Source organism: Macaca nemestrina, chromosome 15, assembly GCF_043159975.1.
Source record: "Macaca nemestrina isolate mMacNem1 chromosome 15, mMacNem.hap1, whole genome shotgun sequence".
In the NCBI taxonomy this organism is placed as follows: domain Eukaryota; kingdom Metazoa; phylum Chordata; class Mammalia; order Primates; family Cercopithecidae; genus Macaca; species Macaca nemestrina.
In genome coordinates this window covers 5,104,087-5,126,480 of record NC_092139.1, presented here as the reverse complement: position 1 = coordinate 5,126,480, position 22,394 = coordinate 5,104,087, and the positions used below count along the sequence as shown (strand labels likewise).

The window sequence follows — 22,394 nt, the reverse complement described above, 5'->3', positions numbered from 1 at the left end:
CTTTTTAAAGAGAGCCCTCTGGAGGAAAAGGGGCTGGAGGGGGCAGGGGGTGCAGGGCAGGGTGGCCATTTCTGCAATCACTGAGGCAGGAGGTGCTGGGGGCCAGTCCTGGGCTGGAAACGGGGAGTGGGTGAGGGAACTGGACTAACCCAGAATGATGCATGAGGTGACATTCATTCCACTTGGTGACGGACTTCACAGGGAGAGTGAAGGAGAGTATGAGTCTCCTAGGGCTGCTGTAACAAATAACCACAAACCGGGGGCTTAAAACCATAGAGATGTGTTCCCTCACCGTTCGCAGCTCTGCAGGCCAGAGGTCTGAAGTCAAGGCATCAGTAGGGCTGAAACCTGCCCTGGAAAGTTTCTGGGGCAGGATGCCCCAGGGCCTTTCTCGCGTCTGGGGGCTGTAAGCCCTGCTGGGCTACAGCAGTGTCACCGCAGCCTCTGGGCACCTTCACTTGGCCTTTACTGTGCATGTCTCTGCACATCCTCTCCTCCTTTTAGAATGACACAGTCATTAGGTTTAGGACCCACTATAGGCTAGCATGGTCTCATTTTAACTCATGACAGCTGCAGAAATCCTACTTCTAGGCAAGGTTCTGGGTAGACATGAATCTTGGCAGGGGGGATCTATTCAACCTGCTACAGAGAGGGAGGCAGACTTGCTAAGGATGGCTCCAGGTGGCTGTAGCAACTGGGTGGAGACGTGGAGGACAGACCGACGCCAGCAGAAGGACATCAGGGCCACTGAATCAGAAACACACACGGATGTGTGAGTAAGTGAGGTGACCAGACCTAGTGAAACCCCCAGGTCTTTTCAGGTTTTTTGTCTGTTTTTAACAAATGAGACTGAAAATGTTTCAGTTCCCTCTTACTTAGTGAAAGCCGTTCTTGTGAAACTGACATGTAGCCCAGCGACAGTGACTCAGGTTAGTAAGGGCTGTGTGCTTTTTATGGCGTGTCGACACTGAGCCCTCACGCAGAGTAGGCTGACCGGTGATGCCGCGTGCAGGTGGTTCCCTGGCTCTGGGGCCGGCTGACCTGGACTGTCATCCCAGTGCTGCCACTTTCGAGCTGTGTGGTGGCCTTGAGGAGGGCTCTGGGCTTCTCTGAGCTGAAGTTATTTCCTTGTGCAATGGAGATGAAAACACTTGGGAACAAGGCTGTGGAAAGACTCATAGCATGGTTGCACATGCTTGGCAAAGAACCAGTCTGTTTAGCTTGCTTGTTTATTTTACTTTTACTGAAGGCGCTATGTGTAAAGATTATATTGTATATTCTACCAAACACATCAACAAGAGTGTCCAAGATTTTGATGCATATTGAAACGTCCACATTCCTCTTTAGCATAAATTATTGACAACTGCTTGTTTTCTTGTGGTTCTCCCACTTTCCTAAACACTTAGGGGAGAAAACCACACTTAACTGTAGGTTCTTAAAAGGATAGTCTTTATTTAGTAGACTGGGAAAGTGGTGGTAGATGGATAAGTAATTAACAAATGGGTAAGAAAAACAGTAGGCTTCCCCACAGGAAGGAGATGAGGTAGTGAGCAATCCACAAAAGGAGTGATTATAAGGACCTTTTAATTTTGAGAGACATTGGAGACATAGTTGTTCTCTTTCTGTTTCCAAATTCTCCCAGCAACCCACCTCCATGGCCATATCCTTGTTCCTTGGATCAAGCAGAATGGCTCTGCCTCCCAAGTGAACCTTGGGCAGACTACTCAGGTTGCAGTCCTGCCTGCCACCGCCTCCTTGTGACCTTGTCCTCCCACCCTCCTGGAGGCTCCTCCAGGGCTGCTTCTCATAGCCCTTTCCTGGTGTGGCTTCAACCACATGCTGACCCTGTCTGGGTCCCCAGGATCATACTTGGCTTCACTCCCCATTGGACCGCAGCCTTGACCTTCTCCTATGCCCCCTTTCCCAACTCCAGACATCCCCCTCCTGATCCCGGGAAGCCAGTGCCTCACTGCTGGCAGAAATCACATAACCAAGCTTCAATACATTTTCCACAGCCTTGGCAAAAGCCAAAGGGCTGCTTGCCAATCCTTTTGTGTATCTCAGTGTGGCAAAGTTGTTAAGACCTTGGTTCAAGTCTCACCTCCACCCCTCACTGGGGGCACCATACGTCTTCTGCCGACCTGCCAGATGCCACCTTTCACAAGTCAGCCCCTGAAATCTGACCTTGTCTGTGAAGCCTTCTGTCCGATTCATCAGAGGAGAGCGAATGTGCGTGCAGTATCCATTGCGAGCTGGGTGCAGGATTCTCCTGGCCCCTTCTGCGATCTCAACCCTCTCACAGGAATTAGGCACTTGCTCTTGTCTCCTTCCCTAATAGTATAATATGCTTACTTTGCGCCTGATTTACTTGGTTTTATTTTATAATCAAATCAAATAATTTATTCCAAGTGGTCTAAATTGAAGTTTTATTTTCAAAACTACAGACATAAGCAGTCTTTCAGTAGAATACCCACTGTAGTAAAACTTCCTTAATGGTTCCCCTTGTGTTGCAGATTTTCAAGTCTTCACCATTTTCAGTGTGATTACTAATATAGCAGGAAATCCTTCAAGTATGTGGCTTTCTCTCTACCTAGGACTCTTTCTTCAGGATAGATTCTCAGACACGAATGTCTACGGTTAAATGCCCTGTGCTTTTTGAGAAATGATGCAGGATTGCCATTCGGAAGGACCATGCTGACTTGTGATGCTACCAGCAATACTCAAAGGTGTTTGATTTCACTGCACCTCTATGAGAATTGGGAAATGGGACAGAAAATCATCTGGGGATAATTAAAGAACCCGAAGGTCCTTAGCACCTTGCTCAAGCCAAGTAAAATGAGTTTGTCATATTATGATTTTTTTTCCCAGCAGATTTTAAGCTATATACTTGGGGGCAGAAATAAGAAAAAGCAGATGGTAGGGGCAGTGAGGTTGTGCTGGAGTTTGAGCGAGTGATTGAACCTTAGGTGCTGGTTGGAAGTACTGCCCATGGGGGTCTGGGTTGAATTGGATGGAAACAACACTTGGAGAAGCCTGCAGAGGGGCTGAGAGGGGAGGGAGAGCCTGCATGGACTGGAGGCTCAGGTGATGAAGGGCGGGAAGATTGAGTGCAGGGTGGGACTCAGAGGCTTACATTCTTATGTGTGGGGAGTGCAGAACCCGCCACAGGCTAACTCTATGTTGGCCATGGTTATGGTTATCAGGAGTGGGGTTGGTGTTGAGGACATCAAGGCTTCATGATGCCAGGGGGCTGCAAGGATCCCCCTCTGTGGGCATTGGGCAACCCAGGAGATGGCTAAGGAGACTGAAGCCAGCTGCTGGGCACCAGTGGCCACAGGGGGTAGCCAGGATGAGGACGAGTGAGGGACAGAGCTGGGAATTACAGGTTCTGAGCTTCTGAGAAAGAGGGGCTGCCGAACAGCAGCAGAGGGATGTGGGGTCGACCGAGCAGAGGACACACAGATGAGGCCAGTCAGTCCATCCTGGCTCCAGATCCACCATAAAAGGAGGAAAATCCGATTGCAGTTCAAGTGCACAGTTGGTAGAGAGGATCTGGACACAAGGGAGTTTGTCAATAGTAGCTTGGAGGTTCCTGGGGCCCAGTGAGACAATCAAGAAGAGTTTGGAGGGCTTGACAAAGGTGGTTTGAGTGAGGAGGAAGAGACCAGAGAGGGCTGGGGCCCAGGGACTGGGACTTAGGGATGGAGGGGGCTATGAAGGTCTGTCCCGCTTCCATCTGCCTGCTGGAGGTCCCTTGCAGGGAGGCATGGCGGCCTGAGCCTTCTCCTTACTTGGACTTTCTGTGGCTGAGGTGGAAATAAAAGCGATGGACATCAATGTGCTGGTGTGTGAAGGCACCCCACGGGGTTAGCTCCAGGCAGACCTAGGCATTGTGTCCTGCCATCTCTTCCCTGACCCACATCTCCTGTTAAACTCTATGCAAACCACAGCCCCACACGCCCTGTGAGTCTGCGCTCTCCCACCCTACCTAAACCAGGCCACTGCTCTATTTTACAGGAAGACAGGGTTAGACATAGCATCAGGGGTTGCTTGAAAGGCACAGGGCTGGAATGTCAGGTGAATTCAGGGCCTGGGGCTACCATTCTGTGATAGCTGAGCTGTGGGCACGTTGAGCTATGGGCAGTTGGAGCAGAAGGAGCTCAATTTCAGAGGAAGAGAAAGACAGAGACAGAGGTAGAGAGAGAGACAAAGAGAGACAGAGAGACAGGGAGAGAGAGTAAGAAAGGAAGAGAAACAGAAAGATGGAGAGAGAGACAGAGACAGACGAAGAAAGAGGGAGAGAGACGAAGACAGAGAGATAGAGAAAGAGGGAGAGAGAGAGATAGAGACATTTAGAGAGACAGAGAGAGAAAGACAGGGACAGAGAGAGGGAGAGAAACCTGATTCCCACATGCAGACTGAAGAAGGGGCGCCTCCCGCTCCCGGAGAGGAAGGGGACATGCAGGGCAGGCTCGTGGTCCAGGTGCCCTGAGATCCAGAGAAGTCCCATCACGCCCCTTCTGATCAAACTGGTCTGAATGGGCTTCTGGTCCTTATGGTGTAATCTTTAAACCAGTAAATCTGATTATCACATGAAACTGCAGCACTACTTCCCTTTCATTACCTTTGAGGGTCATTTATTGACCAACAAAGAGACCCATGCTTGTGGAGCAATGTCCAAGGTGCCCAGCCGAGGCACAGCAGTGCTGACGGTCCTGACAAGTAACATGGGACACAGACCACCTGGAGATCTCAGCCTGGAGGTGCCTCCATTGCTCAGGGTTTTGATATTCTATTGTAAGTCCCCAGGTTGTCATTTAAACCTCTCTCTTCTGTCTTGGGATGGGTTAACGGTGAGATGAGGTGATCACAGAGCATGAGGCAGGGGAGGTTGAGGTAATAACGTCAGAAGTAAAAGTAAAAAACCAACCAACCCTCTAGCCCAGTGGGCATGGCTAGCCCGGTGACCTGTGGGGCTCCCACAACGGGAGTACAAGCAGCAGGCCCTGCCAGGGCGTGTGCTCCAGTGTGCTCTGCCTCCCAACTAGCCCATCGCATTGTCTCCTTCATCGACTCCTCCCACTTGCCTTTTCATGTATGTGACTTGAAGACCCTTGGTCTAAGCTGTGAATCCTGAACATGTGAGGCCTTGTCATAGAGGGCCCTAAACATCACAGGAAACAAAGCAGGGGCACCCTCGCCACGTAAATTCAGCTTTTCTGATTACAAGACAGAAGGGATTTTTCTGACGTTCCTCTGTCCCCAGAAATTCATGCAGAATCCTGATTTCATCACAACTCACCAGATTTTCCTTCCAGGCCAGCCTGCCTCCAGGGCTTAAGTTTCAGACCAGAGAGGGGGTGGAAATACAGAGGTGGCTCCATTGCCAAGGAAGTCCTGAAAAGCTTCCTGTCCTGCTTCCTTTCTCTTGTGCTGTGGATGGCCTTTCTGTCTAAGCAGATGTGTGTCACGAGGAGGGGCAGGTGTGTGTGATGGTCATTCAGGCACTGCTCCTGCTTTCCAGTTAAGATCTCCTACTTAATCACTGGCTGGAAGTAAGCAGTGAATTCCGCAGGGCAAGCCACAAGGGCAGTGCTAGGAAAGTTGCTCTTCTTCCTAGAATCACAGTTGGTTTTGCTAGTTTTCTAGAGGTGGGTGTATACACCTGTACACAGGTAGAGGTGGGCACATATACCTGTACAGGGGTAGAGGTGGGCACGCACGCCTGTACAGGGTTGGAGGTGGGCACATATACCTGTATGGGGTTAGAGGTGGGCACGCACACCTGTACGGGGTTAGAGGTGGGCACGCACGCCTATACGGGGCTAGAGGTGGTCACACATGCCTGTACACGGGTAGAGGTGGGCACGTACGCCTGTATGGGGTTAGAGGTGGGCACGCACGCCTGTACATAGGTAGAGGTGGGCACGCACGCCTGTACGGGGTTAGAGGTGGGCATGCACGCCTGTACACAGGCTCCAGGCTCTTCTTCCTGCAACAATGAGCTGCCTCATTTGGTCATTGGTCTTTCTCACGGTTTGCAGGGGCTGTACAGATACGACTCCTTGCTCAGATGTCATTTCAATTTGTTTCCTGGGAACAAAGCTCTCCCCCATTAAAGATACATCTTTTTTTCTCTATAGGACCCTTTGTCCATATTAGGCCAGGTCCTCAAACCTCCTTCCAATTAGGCAGTTCAGGAAATGACATGTGCCTTAGATGACAATTCAACAGAACAATTCAATGCCTAATTTTTTTTTATTATTATTTATGTATTTATTTATGAGCTGGAGTTTCTTTCTTGTTGCCCAGGCTGGAGTGCAATGGCGCAATCTCGGCTCACTGCAACTCCGCCTCCTGGGATCAAGCAGTTCTCCTGCCTCAGCCTCCCAAGTAGTGGGAATTACAGGTGCCCGTTACCACGCACAGCTAATTGCTAATTGTTGTTGTTTTTTTTTTTTTTTTTGTATTTTTAGTACAGACAGGGTTTCACCGTGTTGGCCAGGCTGGTCTTGAACTCTTGACCTTAAAGGATCCTCCCACCTTGGCGTCCCAAAGTGTTGGGATTACAGGCGTGAGCCACTGTGCCTGGCCCAAAGCCTAAGTTTTAGTATAAGACTGATGTGTCTTCAGATGCCGCCTCTGCCATTTGCAAGCTGTGTGACTTCAGCCTGGCAGCTCGACCTCTCTGAGCCTCAGTTTCTGCAGCTGTAAAATGGGGACCAGAACTGTCTCTACTCCCTAGGGTTGGAGGAAGAGCCCTCATTGTGACCCCCGGTGTGGAGTAGGGAGGAGTTCAGCACTGAGGAGTTTTCTCAGCATTCCCTGTCTCAAGACTGTGTTGACTACTGAAGATGGGGTCAATTACTACCCCTGGGGACTTAAAATAATCAGTGCTGCTTTTCCTCATTGCCTAATTTCTTATACTCAGGAAGTGGCCTCCATCTGAGGAGAATCTGATCCGTGGCCAAGCTGCCTTGAAAGTTTTCTTTTAATTCTGTCGGTAACAGCTGTATTGAGAGAGAATTCACATATCACGCAGCTCACCCGTTGGCAGTGTGCTGTTCAATGGTTTTGAGTATATGAGCAGTGTTTTGCAGCCATCACTGTGGTGAAATGTAGAACAGTTTCTTCTCCTCTAAAGAGAACCCTGTGTCCACTAGGAATCACTTCCATTTTCCTTTCCCCCAGCCCCTGGCCACCTCTAATCCGCTTTCTGTTTCTTTAGATTTGCCTATTCTGGACATTTCATAGAAATGGAACCACACGATATGTGGCAGTTATGACTGGCTTCCTTCGTTTGGCATCATGTTTTCGAAGCTCATCCGTGTTGTAGCATGTGTCAGCCCTCCATTCCTTTTTATGACAGAATGATATTCCACTGTCTGGGTACACCACACTTTGTTTACCCATTCTTCAGTTGAGGGACATTTGTGTTGTTTCTATTAATTGTTTGAACCTAAATTGCCTTTCACAACGTTCTTGTTTTGATATAACTGTCTGCTTGTCAATTGCAGAGTTCATTAATTCATCTCTTCATGTGCCCAGTGAATATCTATCGAGTGCCTAGTAAGTCTGGGGTGCTGTGCAAGGCATTTTCATGAATCTGTGGACTAGGCAGATAAGACTCCTGCCATCACGGAAGGTCCCATTCTAGTGGGGGTCATTTAGACGCTGTTCTTTCTTCTGATCTCTAGCGGATGACCAACAGCAAATAGCTACTAATACATACCATGACATCGGTGATGATGCACGTGGTGGGAAATGGATCTGGCTACAGGGAAGAAGGAGTGACGGGTGCCATTTCAGATGTGGACACTGGGAAGGTGTCTTTCTGGGGAGGGCAATGGGTGCAGAGCCGTGGATTTCACTGGTCTGGGTCAAGTTCAGAAATGGGTGGATTGTGATGAACCTTTGAAGAGCTGGAGATGGGGCCACCTTTTGAGGCAGAAACCTCTCTTTCGTCCTTGAGAAGCCTCACTTGGCCTCCCAGGGTGCAGTCGTCCCCTGCCCTGAATAAGCTCATGTGAATGGCCAGGATGTGGACACACGTCCACCAGCCTGCATTCTCAATTACATTGAAGCCTCCGTGTTCTCTCTGCATTTGACCTTCTCTGGAGGGTCAGTGAGGACAGGCATCTGCTGGGGGGCAGGCACTTTTACTGTTTCCATCCTGGAAGGTCTGGGAAGACCCCAGGCTTTTCTACTGTTAAGGTCTCCTAGAGGGAGCATTCAAGCTTGTGTTTGTTGGGCCTGTGACAGCACGTGGTGCTTGTGTTTACAGCCTGCTCCGTGCTCCATCTTCTACTGCACTTGGCTGCTTATAGGTCCATAGACCCAGATGGTCCTGTGGTTTCTGTCTCCAGAACGCCTCCCCAATCCGGCACTTATTCCCACTCTCACTGCCATCTCCTGGGCGTTGCTCATCAGCACCTTAAATGTTCTTTCCACTTCTCCTCTGCAATCTCGTACTTTCTCCTCCCAGACCAAGGACTGGAGGCATGCTTTCTGCGCTCATGTGCTCATGCTTTCTCGGCAACCTTGCGAGGCTGCCCCACCCCCTCCTCAGCTCCTCCCTGGTCCAATGGGAGAGAGCATTTGGTTTCAGAGAGAGCCATGTGGTTCTCCTTCTGTTTATTCTGAGCTTTTTTTCTTCATTTAGCATCAATTCCCGTCATGGAAAATCACAGGAGCCAACTGAAGGGGGATTTCCAGAATATTTGGCCTTCCTTGGGCCTTGGTGAAGTGGCTTCCTTGGCCTGGGCAAGTGGGGCTGTGACCATCTGTGCATTGACAAGAAGGCGGGGGGTGCGGCTCCATGCCGGGTGAGCCTCCTCTCTCCTTGCCGGGGAAGGGTTAGAGTAAGAGTTGGTTTCTCCAAAGCGATGATGCGTTCTTTCTCTTATGGGTCTGGCTTGAAAGCCACAGAGTTCAAAGGCAGTGCTGGGAGGTGGCTTAGCCCTCCTCTGCTTTAGTTGGTGGAAAGGAAAGGTAGAAACCTGAGGTCAAAAACAGGTGGCTGTGGGCCCAGGTCAGCCTGCGGACTTGGTTGGTTTGAACACAGTGTTTGTGTGTTTCACTGAACCAACATTTAAAAGTAGGGAGATTTTACACCAACATCTGGATTTTCTTTCTGGCTTGGCTTGAAAAACTCAGAGCTCGGGTACTGCTGGCTATTGCCGGGCTAGAAGGTTCATGAGGACAGAATTGTCCAGCTGTGATATTGGCTGTCTCTGGGGCCTGCACTGTGCCTGGCAGGTGAGGTCCATCCACTTAATGAAGGAACGGACTGGCCATGGCTCTTGCCAGGCTGTGTGGTTGCTGCCTGCTTTAGGCAGGACCTGCCTTCTCCAGTTAGGCCAAACCCTTGACCACCTGCACGGAGAATTCACACCTGGTTCACGTTACCTACTTACCTGTGTATCCAGCCTGGCCTCTCTAGGACATCTGCGTCTGGTCCTTGGGAGTAACTGTAGGTACGAGGAACGTGCTGAAAGGGATCCTCCTTTATTCTGAAATGTGGCCCAACAGGCTGCAGCTAGAGATTCTGGCCTGAGGAGGTCTGGAGTCCCCTGGCTCTAACCACAGCTTTCAGAAGCAGTTCTCAAATGTGGGCAGTTTGGGCACTGTCTGGAGACATTTTCAGTTGTCGCAGCGGGCAGGCATGGTGCCACTGGCATCTCGTGGGGAGAGGCCAGGGACGCTGCTAAACACCCCACAGGGCCCAGGACGGCCCCTGCCACAAAGCTTCATTTAGCTTCAAATGTCAGTATTGCTGAGGCTGAGGATCCCTGCGCTGGAGTCACAGTGCCCTGAGTCCCTGTCTCAATGCTGCCCTTGCCCTTGACCTTCCTGCCTCCCCAAGCCTTAGTTTCCCATCTCTAAAGTGGCGTGATCCTCACATGCACCTCTCTCAGCTAGATGGGGAGGAAATGCCATGGCCTGCATGTAGAATCACACTCAGTGGTCAGGGTTGCAGCTCTGATGTTCGGAGAGGCCCTAGCCATGGGGTCTAAGATCTGGGCTGCGGAATCCATCTGTGTGACCATGGGTGGGTCATTTGCCCTGCTGAGCCTCAATTTCCTCATCTGGACATCAAGAGAGGAATAGGGCAACCTCTAAGGATGTGAGGATTAAGTGGTTTAATGTCTGCACTCGGCACGTGGAACCTGACGAACGTGCATGAGCAGCGCCATCCTGACTCAGCAGTGTGGTTCTGGGGTCTCCTGAGACACCACTGCGTGCCCGACCCCCAGCTCGCAGCCTCCTCCCCTCCACTGTCTCTCTCCTCATCTACGAGTCGGGTTAATCCTCTCCCTTGACCCCACACCCCCCAGCAAAGTTTTAGGAAGTTGCCTGTGGTCGCCCTTTGGTGCATGAACTCCAGGGTGGGAAGACCCCTGGGGGCTTCCAGACAAGAGAGGTGAGTGGGGCTTGGCCTAGGCTGCGGTGGTGGGGTTGGTGAGGAGGGGAGGAATTGGAGAGAGGCCCTGGACGTAGAGCCCAGAGGAGATGCCTGTGGGTTGGGTGTGTCTGTTACGGTGAGCTGCAAACAGTCTGAGGCAGGAGGGTGCCTCACTTCCCTCAGTGTCTCTCCAGTGTGTGAGGCTGTGTAGTTTGTGGATTTGAATAGACTTGGAGCTTTTGGAGCATCTTCCTGGGACAACCTCAATTTATTTGGTGTCTTCTCAGAGTTTATCTGTGGGCGTGGCAGGAATGACCCCAGACTGGGTTCAGCCCTCTCTTCCTGGCTGAGCCTCTTTGGGTCTCAGTCTCCTCATCTGTAGAATGGGAATAGAATCCTTCACCCTGTGGCCTGTTGTTTTAAGTTTTCAGTAAGACCTGGTATTGGAAGCCCCCATCAAAGTGAGGAGCTCATGAAGCACAGGCATTGGGCACCAGACACAGGATCTCCTCCTGATGGCGGAGCGGTGTAGTGCTAAGTGGGGTGTCTGCGGTTTGCCCCGTCCAGGTCAGCAGCACGGCAAGAGGCAGGCCTTGGATTCTCTTAGACCTGCTTACAGCCGGGCTTCTGGGGCCTGAATGTGGCCAGTGCTCAGGTGGTTGGGAGCTGGCCTGGCGACACCTGGGGCTCCCGGACACAAGGGAACACGGGCAGCTGGGATGGTGACCCTGGGGACCCTGCTATCCTGTGGAGGCCCCAGGATTCTGACTTGTACCCAGGCTTGCTTGGTGCTGTCTTGGGACTGTCTCTGGGCTGGGACAGTGAGCTCAGGGCCCTTGGATGTCAGTGCCTCAGAGCTGCAGAGGGTCAGAGCCAGGCCTGGGGTGGACCAAGTGGTATCTGCACCCCTCCCAACTGTGTCTGAACTGGGTAGCTTTGTGCAGCTCAGTCTGCCTCTCTGAGCCTTGGTTTCCTCACCTGACCTGCACAGTGGAATGGGAGAAGAGCCTGACAGGGAGGCGGGATCAAGCTGCTAGGACTTCAGTGCAGCCCCTGGCAGAGCAGCCCCGAAGCTTGGGAAGGCCAGGAAATCCCAAGCTGGTCTCCAGACCCGCCTGCCCCATGAGTTGAGCTTCTGGCGAAATTCAGCTGAGATTTCGGTTTTTTATTCTCTGTACCCTGACAAGGGGCAGGAACCAGGAGCCAGCCTCAGCTGTCAATGTCCTGGGCCGACTCCCTCCCACCTCCCACTTAAAGGTGTCATTAGCAAGGGCAAGACCTCTTCTAACAGGTGGAAACAATTTGTCGAGACAGTCTGTGGCTGCTGCGTTTAGAGACCCAGAGACCCTAAATATGGACTAACGCCCCCAGAATGTTCAGAAGTAATGTGCTTCCCCAGGCAGTGCTGGGGTGGGGGGCATGGCTCTGACTCTTGCCCTTGGGTTTGCCCCCCTCTGCCCTCTTGCCCTTCTCCTGTCCCCCCTTCTCCTGTTCCTTCCCCTTCTCCTGTCCCCGCTTCTCCTGTTCCTTCCCCTTCTCCTGTCCCTTCCCCTTCTCCTGTCCCCACTTCTCCTGTTCCTTCCCCTTCTCCTGTCCCCCCTTCTCCTGTTCCTTCCCCTTCTCCTGTCCCCACTTCTCCTGTTCCTTCCCCTTCTCCTGTCCCCCCTTCTCCTGTTCCTTCCCCTTCTCCTGTTCCCCTTTCTCCTGTTCCTTCCCCTTCTCCTGTACCCCTTCTCCTGTTCCCCCTTCTTTTCATCCTCCTTCTCCTGTTCCCCCTTCTCCTTTCCCCCACTCTTCTGTCCCACCTTCTCCTGTTCCCACCTTCTCCTGTCCCCCCTTTTTCTGTTCCTCTCCCTTCTCCTGTTCTCCCCTTCTTCTCTTCCCACCTTCTCCTGTTCCTGCCTTCTCCTGTCCCCCCTTCTGCTGTTCCACCCTTCTCCTGTTCACCCCTCTCCTGTTCCCCCCTTCTCCGGTTCCCTCCTTCTCCTGTTCCCCCTCCTTCTGTTTCCCCCTTCTCCTCTTCCCGCCTTCTCCTGTTCCCCTTCTCCTGTCCCCGCTTCTCCACTTCCCCCTTCTCCTGTCCCCCAACTTCTCCTATTCCTGCCTTCTCCTGTCCCTGCTTCTACTGTCCCCCTATTTCTCCTGTTCTTCCCCCTTCTTCTGTTCCTCCCCTTCTGTTCCCCCTTCTCCTGTTCCCCCTTCTGTTCCTCCCCCTTCTCCTGTCTGTTCCTCCTCTTCCCCCTCTGTTCCTCCTCCTCCCCCTCTCTGTTCCTCCCCTTCCTATTCTTTTCCCTCTTCCCTTCCCCCTCCTCCTCTCAACTTACCCCTCTTCCTCCCTGTCCTGCTCCCTCTTCCCAGCTAATCATATTGAGACTGTACCTTGTGATAGACACTTGGGTAGCTCTCTTAGCTCATGTCACACCATCCCCGGGGAAGGGCACCCCATTGTACAGGTGGGTACACAGAAGAGGGGAGAGATGCCCCCACTACAATGTGTTGGGAGCAGAATTTGGATCTGAGTCCAGCTCCCCCATCGCCTGCAGGCAGGATCTGGGCTCCTATGGTGTCAGGGGGCAACTGCCTCTTCATAGCAAAGCTTCATTCGTTCAGTTCCTGGCTCTGGGCTATGACCCCTGTCTCTGAGGGTCAGAGAGGTGACTTCCCTTGCCTGAATTCAGATGGTTATGGAGTGGTGGTCCTGGTTCAGACCTACGGCTGTCTTTCTTGCCAGCAGCACTTCTCTCTTTGGGGTGATTTTCCCCCCAGAGGACGCTGCAGTGCCTGGAGACATTCTGGTTGTTATAACTGGGCTGGAGGGTGCTTCTGGCCTCTAGCACGTAGCTGTCAGGGATGTGGCGAAACCTCTTACCATGCACAGCACAGCCCCCACCACAGAGAATTGTGTGGTCCCGAATGTCACCGGCCCTGCTCCGGGCCCCTGCCAAGCTGACCCTCTGTTCCTGCACCTCAGCCAGCAACAGACATACCTGCAGCAGCCGGCGTTGGGGCTACAGGTGAGCCTAGGTCTTGACCTTCCCATCTGTCTGCCACCTGGGCTTGGGCCTGGAAAAAAGGTGCACCAAGGGTCCCTGGCTTCAGCATTTTTTGTTTTCAGGTTGCATATCAGACTCCTTGTCTCCTGAGGTTCCTTGGGGCTTGGCTCCAGGCAGCCTCCCTGATCTAAGACTTCAGCAGCTGCCTCAGGACTCTGCATGGCCAAGGTCCCCTCTGCCCCATGTCACCAAGGTCATCGTGGTAGCAGTGGAAGCAGGGGAAGGAGAAGAGAGGGCCCTAAGAAAAACTCCAGTCCCGCTAGTTCCTGGAACTTGCCGAAGGCCAGGAAAAGTTGCTGCCATTGTGGGTTCTGTAGATGGGATTTAGGGCTTTGGTTCAGGTGGTTTCTGCCAGGCTCTGGCCAGATGCCAGCCTATGCAGTGTTCTGGCAGTGCTGAGTGACACATCTCGGGCACGGAGAGGAGCACGCACCTGTCCCTGAACAGAGGGGAGGCTTGTTGGGGGCCAGCACTTGATCTACTGAGCCAGACACTCAGACCCTGGGCTGCCCTCCTCACCCCCACCCCTGCCCCAACTCTGCCTCCTGCACATCTATATTTTAAAATGTTTACAGATAATAATGGTGTTCAGCCCCAAAACGCAGACAGGAGCTTCCTGACAATTGCAGTGCTGTGCCGGGTTGGAGGTTTTCTCAGGGAGCGGAGCTGGTCCCCAGGAGCAAGTGAGAGCGCCAGGCTGTGGGGGCTCTTTGCCAATCTTGACCTTTCAGGGAGGTTTGAGAGAAAGACTCCAGAAGCCCGCGGGGAGAGCAGGGGTTCTGGGGAAGACGAAGAAGCCCTTCGTCCAGGATCCCTCTGTGACCATAAGGTGAGTTGCTTTGCCCCACGTCTCTGGTGAGGCAGAGGGCAGGGACTCTGTTTAGGGAGCAGGCTTCTTAAAGGCAAAGGGTTTGCAAATTCTAGCAGCAGCAGGGCCCCAGGAGAACGACTGTTTTGTTTTTTTTTTTTTTTTTTCCTTGAATCAGATGACTGCATTTGGAGGCTGGGGTGAGGCATGGGGGCTGCCCCTCTTGGAGCCACAGATGGGTCATTTTTATGTGTCTAAGGGGTCAGACCAGGATCAGCCCTGGGTTTCTGCCACAGAGTCCAGAAAGAGCCACGCAGGTCTTTTGTTTGCATGTGAATGTTATTTTAACCTATTACTTCTGGGCTAAAAATAAAAATTCCACTCGGATGCCTTTTTGTCTCTAGATTGTAAGATCGTTTCCAGGAAATAATAGATTGTCATTGATGTGCATTTTGACTGCATGGTGTCCTATTCCTAAGCCAGGTTTTGTAAAAATTCAAAGTAGAGGCGGTTTCCCACGGTGGAGGTTGATGCCTTCATTTACTGCCAGGAACATATGCTCCACTCTCAGAAGTCATTGTCCTGCCGGGATCGCCACCACTGAACTCTGGGTGGGAGTGCGGGTGTGGGTGAGGGAGAGGGCACACTTGGCTTTTGTGTGGTTGTACATTTAGTATCATTTGTGGACTTTTGGTTCTGAAAAATGGTTTGCCAGTACAGTTGGATGTCTGTAGTTGGGGGCCCATGAAGGAGACGGAGAAGTGAATTCTAAGTGTTAATATGGGTCATGGTTAAGTTCTTGGAAGCAACATTGGTTTCCAAAGGTGCCTGCTGTGTTTTTAAGCTGCAAAGTTTTATTTTATTTTTTGACCCAGTGGAAAATGGCAATTCAGGATCCCAAGGACTTCAGCAGAGGTTGTCTGAATGTTAAACCCCCTCCCCTGAAATGCTTGCTTTCTTTTTAGAGGACAGGAAATATGGGAAATTAAGTCCTTTTGTGGAGTGTGGTTTGCGTGTTGTTCTTTGAGGAGGAATTACGGAATTATGCACATGCATAACGATGGTAACCACATACACAATCTAAGAATAACAAATCAGAAAAATCCATGGTGAGGTTCATTCAGAAATAATCAAGAGTATATTGTTAAACTAAGGAGAGGATCAGAGGAACGCAGTCCTGGAGCCACCATTTCGGCTGTCACCTAGGTGCAACTCTCAGCAGAAGTAAGCATTCCCACTAAGATGTTCTGCAAATTTACTGCTGTTTAATCTCACAACTTTTACACCATAAGCTGAAATAATAGGCCAGTATGAAAATGCGCTCTTTCTTTCCCATACATTTTCTTCCGTTCCTGAGCCAAGCCCATAGGTAGCTTGGCAGTTTGCAATTCTCTGTCTACACGAAATAGATACAGATGATTTTTTCCTGTATGTTTTGGGTATTAACTCTTTGGTTGCCAAGCTGTCAAGCCCTGAGTCTATATTATACACCTTCAGGCTGTGGCTTACAGGGCTTCAACACGTTGTCGTTATATAATACAGTAGTTTTGCTTGTGGGGTGACTGTTCATATCGTGTATGCTCAGAAATTCTATTTTTAAAGTATAAAATACCACTCTTCAGAGCAGCCTGCTCACTCCTGCCTCCCCGGGAGCCACACGCTTTGCACTGTGGAGTTGTTGGCATGAAGGCACATGACATATGGATGGGAGCGCGTTCCTCCTGTCTAGGGCCTCTTAGGACCCGAGGAGTGGCTGGAGGCAGTTTCTCTCCAGTCCTGAGGTTGATGACTCTTGGTGCTGAGCCTGTGCTGCTATTTTTAGCTTCCTTTCTTCCTTGCATCTTGACATAATTCGACATGTCGCAGCTGAATCTCATTTATTTGCGGCGCTTACTGTGTTTTGTAATCTGTGTTTTGTGGGGCAGAAATATGCTCCTTGCTGGAGCATATTATATCGTTGTTATTTGGGGAAAGTTATGATACTATCAATTAACTTTAAAAGATGCAGAACACAAGCGATCCTTTGATTTTCTTTCTACTGCTAATTTCCTGGCCGGGAGCACCTGGAGGGTAGGCACTGTTCCTCCTCCTGCTGGACCAGAAGGCAGCAAGCAGTGCCTCTCACATCTTGGGAACCTGTATCAGAAGCACCTGGAGGGGCTGTTACAAAGGCGATTGATTGCAGCCCCGCTGGCAGAGTTTCTGAGTTAGCAGGTCTGGGTGGGTGCGGCAGAGGGAGGTGGGGGGCAAGTAATCTGCATCTCCACAAGTTCCCAGGTGATGCTGACGCCGGTCCAGCACTGCACTTTGAATCACAGATGGAGATCATGGCGGAGGGTTGGTAAATATTTAGGGGGTGGACGATGCCTACGTCCAGAGAGCCAATTTAAGAAATATACAGATGGTGGAGCAGGAGATTTTCAGTTGTTGTGTATCCTGTCCACGCGGTTGAAGATGGACTTGATTGAAAAAGAAATTAAAGTTGAAATAAAATTAGCTGACTGAGAGGATGGCTCCTGACAGTGTCCGATGCTGTGATGTTATTTAGGGAGGATGAAGCATCACGACTCAGACAACTTACTTTGAGATGGCCAACAGCACACACAGACATAAGTGAAGTGCATGTGCATGCACGCACACAAAACTCAGCAAAATATTAATTGCTGAAACAATGGGTGTTCATACTATTCTAAATTCATACTATTTCTATTTCTAATACTTTTCTGTATAATAAACATCATATTAACATGGTAAACACAATAATAGGGCTTAGGACAGCTTTTCTTGTGTGTGTACATGATAGTGAGTAAATCAAGATCACCCACATGTTCACAGCTGTGTTGCTCTGGGTGGCGTGGGCACTGGCACTATATTAGTCCATTTTCACACTGCTGATAAAGGCATACCCAAGACTGGGTAATGTATAAAGAAAAAGAGGCTTAATGGACTCACATTAAGCCTCTGGGGAGCCCTCACAATCATGGCAGAAGGTGAAAGGCATGTCTTACGTGGCAGCAGACAAGAGAATGAGGACAAAGCGAAAGGGGTTTCCCCTTATAAAACCATCAGATCTCATGAGACTTATTCACTACCACAAGAATAGTATGAGGGAGACTGCCCCCATGATTCCATTACCTCCTGCTGGGTCCCTCCTACAACATGTGGGAACTATGGGAGCTACAATTCAAGAAGAGATTTTGGTGGGGACATAGCCAAACCATATCAAGCACACGCATTGCTTTTGGGAGTTCTCATTTCCTTCCATTCTCCCTGATCCTTTATCTCCTTGTTCTTTCCTCCTTTCCCTTCCCTTCTCTTTCACTCCCTCCTTCCTGGTTTCCCTCTCTTCTGCTCTCCCTCCCTCCTTCCTTCTTCGTGTCCCCACCTCCTATCTTCTGGTGTTTCTGGGTCAGAGGACTCTGGTCCAGAAGGGTTCCGTGTGGGGATGTGTTGTGCTGAACCCCATTAACCTCAGTAGGGAAGGTACCAGGTTCAAGAGGCCAAAGAAGAGACCTGGAGCCAGCAAACAAGACATGCAGTTTTATTAGGGACTTACATGCAGGGGAGAGAGTCCAGTGGTGGCGGGATGGAGATAACTGTCTTAACATACAGAAACGATCCGGTGGTGGCAGGCTGGATAGGAGAACTGCTTTAATGTTCAGAAATGATCCGGTGGTGGCAGGCTGGATAGGAGAACTGCTTTAATGTTCAGAAATGATCCGGTGGTGGCAGGCTGGATAGGAGAACTGCTTTAATGTTCAGAAATGATCCAGTGGTGGCAGGCTGGATAGGAGAACTGCTTTAATGTTCAGAAATGATCCGGTGGTGGCAGGCTGGACAGGAGAACTGCCTTAATGTTCAGAAACGATCCGGTGGTGGCAGGCTGGATAGGAGAACTGCTTTAATGTTCAGAAATGGTCCAGCGGCAGCAGATTGGACAACATATCCACCTTCCTACAGTCCGGTGGCAGCAGACAGGGCAACAAAACCACAACTGCAACCGCCTGCAAACATCATGCAGTGTATACAGCATTTTCACTTAGCACCCACCCCTAACAACCTCCACCTGGCAACCTTCATGTAACCCAAGCTTGTCCAACACGAGGCCTGTGGGTCTCACACAGCCCAGGATGGCTTTGAATGCGGCCCAACACAAATTTGTAAACTTCCTTAAAGTGTTATGAGATTTTTTTTTTTTTAGCTAATCAACTATCATTAGTGTTAGTGTATTTTATGTATGACCCAAGACAATTCTTCTTTTTCTAATGTGGCCCAAGGAAGCCAAAAGATTGGACACCCCTGATAGTAACCCAAACCTCAGGGCCTCAATCCCCTGTACGGCCCGTGTTCCACAGGACAGGACGGAGGCTCAGATGTTCATCATAGATAGGAACAGATCTCTGGGTGGGCCACTCCCGGATTCCCTAGTTTGGAACACACATTCAGGTGCATCTGTCATACAATGTCATTCTAAGGGTGTGCTTAAAATATTGATGTCAGGTGTGTTTACCCTACAGGATGCTGTGGCATCTGCCCAGGAAGAAGTTGAATCATGTGCCAGTTATCATTTTCCCAGGATTTTCAGGCTGCCACCTTGTTTTTTAAATAAAGTTTTATTGGAACACACACCCATTTACTTACACACTTCTCTGGCTGTTTCCCAACAGAGTAGCTGAGGCAGAGACCATAGGTCCACACAACTGAAAATATTTACTTCTGGCCTGTTGCAGAAAAAGTTTGCCCATCCTAATTTGTTTCTGTGGGCTGGTTGTCTTGGAGATTCCACACATACACACATGTGCACATGTGCATACATACATACTCATACTAAAGACATGCAGCAAGATGTTAAGAGTTGTGGAGTCTAGAGTACATGTGATTGTTCATTATACTATATTTTCCTACTTTTTCACATGTCCAAAAAATTTGTAAAACATTTTGTTGACTGTGGCAGTGACCACTCCAGGATCTCTAAAGGAATGCCACAGGGCTCCATCCTAGGTTCTGAGTCTTCAACATTTGCCTCACCCACTTGGCAGGTTAATCGAATGGGTAGATGACACAAATCAAAAAAAGTATTAACAAAGCATGCCATATACTCAAGAGCCAAACAGATAACAGACTGTTAGGGAGGCTGAGACAACAAGGAGAAGTTTAATGTTCATAAGCTTCAGGTATCCAGCTCAGATTTACAAAGATCTTTGCCCAGGTCCTGTGAGGAGCAGACTCTGATAGAAATCAGGCCTCTGGGCTGGGCATGGTGGCTCACCCCTGTAATCTCAGCACTTTGGGAGGCTGAGGCGGACGGATCATCTGAGGTCGGGAGTTCAAGACCAACCTGATCAACATGGTGAAACCCTGTCTCTAGTAAAAATACAAAATTAGCTGTGAGTGGTGGCACATGCCTTTAATCCCAGCTACTTGGGAGGCTGAGGCAGGAGAATCATTTGAACTCAGGGGGCAGACGTTGCGGTGAGCCAAGATCGTACCACAGCACTCCAGCCTGGGCAACAAGAGCGATACGCTGTCTCAAAAAAAAGAAAAGAAAAGAAAAAAAAGAATCAGGCCTCTTGGCCAGACACGGTGGCTCATGCCTGTAATCCCAGCACTTTGGGAGACCAAGGCAGGCAGATCACTTGAGGCCAGGAGTTCGAGGCCAGCCTGGCCAACATGGCGAAACTCCGTCTCTACTAAAAATACAGAAATTAGCTGGGTGTGGTAGCACGCACCTGTAGTCCCAGCTGCTCAAGAGGCTGAAGCAGGAGAATCGCTCAAACCCAGGAGACAGAGGTTGCCGTGAGCCAAGATCATGGCACAGCACTCCAGCCTGGGCAGCAGAGTCTCAAAAAAAGGAAAAGAAATCAGGCCTCTTAATGGGACCAAAGTCTGAGGTCCCTAGAGTGTGTGCAAACTGTTCCAGCCACTGGAACATCAGTGTGCAAAGCCTCCTGGAGCTTGCATGCTAGTGGGGGAGGACAATGAATGGCACCTGTAACCAGTAGGGGATCGTCCTGCATGTTAATAATAAGTGTTGTGGGAAATGAACAGGAGAAGTAGGGTGAGGGAAGAGAAGGTATAAATGTGGTGGGCGGTAGACAGTTGAGTATTACATGGAGTGTCAGGATTGGCATCATTACAGAGGTGACATTTGAGCAAAGCCGTGAAGGCAGTGAGGAAGTGAGCCATGTGGCTATCTGAGGCAAGAGCCTTCGGGGCAAAGAGAACCTTCAGTGAAGATGCCCTGAGTAAGAGCCTACCTGGTGGGTTCCAGGAACAGGGAGGAGGAGCCTGTGGTGGCTGGAGTCACGTGAGATTGCTGGGGAGGGAGACGGGAGAGAAGTAGGGACATCGTAGGGAGGGGCCTCTGCCAGCCTTTGGGCTTTTGCTCCGAGTGTGATGGTGGGGGCGGGGGGGCATTGGAGGGTTTGAGATTTAATTATGATTCATCAGATAACTTGAGAACTGACTAGTGCCCAGGGGGCTGACCAGCCTAGCAGTCATTGCTGCAATCCAGGCGGGAGATGATGCTGACTGGCCACAGTGAAGGTGTGGACATGGGCACTTCTAGAAGGTGGAATGATGCAGTTGGCTGAGGGAGCAGATGGGGAAACAGGGACAGTGGAGTTTCAAGGGAGGACTCTCAGGTTCTGTCCTGAGTACCAGAAGGATAGAGCGTTGGTCCTGGCCTATGAGGGGAAGGCCATGGTGGAGCAGGTTTCAGGGAGAGAGCATTTCAATTTTGGCTACAGTGAATTTGGAGCATCTACTTGACATCCATGCAAAGATGACAAATTGGCAATTGGCTGCACAACTCTGTGCTTGGGAGAGAGGTTTGGGCTGGAGCTGTGCATTTGGGAGGCCGCAGCTGAGTAGAAGCTGAATGTGAGCTAATGCGCTTTCTCCCTAACTTAGTCATTTGTCTGCCACCTGTGGTCTAATTTGCCAAATACTTTCTTTTAAACCAGGTCTTTTTTTTTTTTTTTAATTTAAAGTAATTTTAAAAGGATATCTCTATGTTGCACTTTTAAGTAGAAATCCAATATTGTTTACCTTTGATAAAAGGTAACCATGAAATAAAACAATGACAACAAAACAACATTTAGTTCAAGTTAGGCATAGTCTCTCACTAAGGATTTCAAGCCAGAGGGTCCTCTGTATTATCCAAACACAGAGATCAGCAAGTGTCAGATGCCAGGGTCATCGTAATGCCAAACTAACACTCTCCTTTTGAAGTTCTTGGAAGATGGGAGGGAAATTGACAAGAAATTAGCTTCTGTTGCTTTGTCCTGGGTCCATGAATCCCTTGAAGTCACCTTCTTACCCTCTTATGTGCCTGGCCCTTGGGGAGATGATGAGCTGAGCAGCCATTATAGTGGATAAAAGAAGGAAGCTTGGGGTCCAACTTGACCCTCTGCTGGACGTTGGGTTTGCTTTAGGACCGTGTGTTTTCTGAAAGGCAAACTGCAATTTGCAAGAACGCATAGGGGGGCAATGGCTATTTATTCTAGAACAGACTTGGGGGATGACAACCTTGAAAGAAAGGATGGGATTTTTCCTGCATCGTTCTAGGATGTGGCCCTGCAGCCAGCTGGGAGGGATAAAAGGATACCAGTGGGTTGGTTTCACTTCCCTCTGGGCACAGGCTTTGTCTCTGAGAATTCTCATTAGGGCTCATATTTTTAAAATTAAGTAGTCTGCTCCTGAATAATATCTTTCTTTGGGGCGGTTTCTTTTTTCAGTTTATATGTTGGGGCCCCTTTTTGACATTACAGGCTTTCCTCAAATGCCTGGTGAGCCAGGATTGACCTTGTTCATTGCAGAATGAAGCAGCAAAGAGCTGGTGTGTGCTCACGGTGTATTTCAGCTGGTGGGTTTTGCTTCAGGTTGCCCAGGCCTGGAGGTGGCCTTGGTGCTGAGGGGCCTTTGCAGAACCTTCTCTTTGTGGCTAGTCTGGAGACAGGCAAGGATACTCCTGTACTTTTTGCCTGGAGATGGGAGTTGTCCATGTTATCTGCAATCTACCCTGGGATGATGGTGAGGGAGGGAGTCTGCTGTCATAGGAAGCATGTAAACAGACTCAGGCTTCTCTCAGCATGAGAAGGGATTTTGGATCTCTGAGGTCCTTCCT

The 22,394-nt window shown here is 50.2% G+C and overlaps 1 protein-coding gene across 7 annotated transcripts in view; it reads left to right on the top strand.

The window, feature by feature from the left end:
- Positions 1 to 22,394, top strand: part of LOC105470567 (phosphatase and actin regulator 3) — a 270,600-nt gene that overhangs the window by 85,145 nt on the left and 163,061 nt on the right. The window contains exon 1 of one of the 7 annotated variants that reach the window (XM_011722672.2): positions 14,201 to 14,287. The exons of the other annotated variants lie outside the window; for them this stretch is intronic. The gene's annotated coding sequence lies outside the window, so the exon portion shown is untranslated. Of the gene's footprint in view, positions 1 to 14,200; positions 14,288 to 22,394 lie in introns of those variants that run through there. 7 annotated transcript variants of the gene reach the window in all.